Source organism: Dipodomys ordii, unplaced genomic scaffold (genome assembly GCF_000151885.1).
Source record: "Dipodomys ordii isolate 6190 unplaced genomic scaffold, Dord_2.0 Scaffold3, whole genome shotgun sequence".
Classification (NCBI taxonomy): Eukaryota; Metazoa; Chordata; class Mammalia; order Rodentia; family Heteromyidae; genus Dipodomys; species Dipodomys ordii.
Window position 1 is genome coordinate 3081803 of NW_012267219.1, and position 1926 is coordinate 3083728.

Consider the following 1926-nt stretch of genomic DNA (forward strand, 5'->3'; position numbering starts at 1 on the left):
CTTTTTTCTTTTTGCTTATGTGGTGCTGAGGAATGGAACCCAGGGCCTCAGGCATGCAAGGCAAGCACTCTACCACTGAGCCAACTTCCCAGCCCCATGAGTACATTTCTTTTTGGACACTGTCACCCCTTCCTTCATTCTCTCCCAGTTTTTACCTCCTATTTCTGTCCACAAGTTGTATAATTCATTTTCAACATAGCTTCCAGTGAGTACCACTGCTGTATTTGTTCATGCTTTGTCCCGCCCTTTTCTCCTCCTGATATTTGCTGGGTGCCTTATCATGCTGGGTGTTCTGTTTGATAGTCTTTGTGTATGTCTCAAAAAAAAAAAAAAGAATTAGAAGTGCCAGGCACCATTGGGCTCATGCTAGCTAGATTGCAGGCTGAGGTCTGAGGATCATTGTTAGAAGTCAGCTCAGACAGAAAAGTCCATGAGACTTTTTTTTTTTTTGTCGGTTGTGGAGCTTGAACTCTGGGCTTGGGCACTGTCCCCGAACTTCTTTTGCTCAAGGCTAGCACTCTACCACTTACGCCACAGCGCCACTCTGGCTTTTTCTATTTTTGTGGTGCTGAGGAATTGAACCCAGGGCCACACGCATGCAAGGCAAGCACTCTACCACTGAGCCACATCCATGAGATTCTTATCTCCAGTTAATCACCAAAAATCTACAATTGGAACTGTGGCTCAAGTGGTAAAGTACTAACCTTGAGCAAACAAGCTAAAGAACAGCACTCAGGTCCTGAGTTTAAACTCCAGGATTTGCACGCGCACAAATACACACACACACACACACACACACACACACACACACACTCAAATTGCTCTTGGTAAGTTCATCTGCTGCCCTGCCTCCCAGGATTAAGCTGAATGGACACTTTGAATGTTTTTTGTGGTATTGGCATGTAAACTTAGGACTTAGGACTTTGAATTTGTTGAACAGGCTCTCTCACTTGAGCCACACCTTTGATACTTTTTTGCTTTTTTTTTTTTTTTTTTGTGCTGGTCCTGGGGTTTATATTTGGGGGCCTGGATAGTGTCTTTAAACTTGTTTTGCTCAATGTTCATGCTCTACCACTTGACCCACAGCTCCACTTTTGGCTTTTTTGGTAGTTCATTGGAGATAAGAGTCTCACAGGCTTTCCTGCCAAAGCTGGTTTTGAACCCGATCATCTCAGCTACTCCTGAGTAGCTAGGATTAAAGGCATGAGCCACTGGTGCCTGGCTGCTTTGGTTATTTTTGAGATAAGGTCTCACTTTTTGCCCACGCTAGACTGGACCATAATCTTATTTATGCTTCCCTCTACTTGAGATAGGTGCTTGCCACCATGCCCATATTTTTCTGTTGAAATAGAGTCTTGTGAACATTTTAGCCCTGACTGGCCTTAAATTGTGATCTTCTCAATCTCAGCTTCCCATGTAGCTGGAATGGCGGGCACTCAGGACCACTGCTTGCATTTGTTGATTTATACAGGATCTTGTGAACCTTTCACTGAGGCTGGCCTTGAACTTCAATCTTCCTGATCTTTACCTCCCAAGTAACTAGGATTACAGATGGGAGCTGCCCAGGCTCAGACATTTTTATGTTAATTCTCAGCAGTGTTGAGTAAGTTACATACTCTTTCTGCTTAAATAAAAATTTTTAATAAGAAGTCTTTCATATAGAATGAAGGAAACACCTTGTGTAACTGCCATCAAGATTTGAGAAGTAAGCTGGGCGCCGGTGGCTCTAGCCTGTAATCCTAGCTACTGAGGAGGCTGAGATCTGAGGATCATGGTTCAAAGACAGCCCGGGCAGGAAAGTCCGTGAAACTCTTATCTCCAATAAACCACCAGAAAACCAGAAGTGTTGCGGTGGCTCAAGCGGTAGAGCGCTCACCTTGAGCTGAAGAGTGCAGGGACAGCACTCAAGCCCAGAGTTTAAGCCTC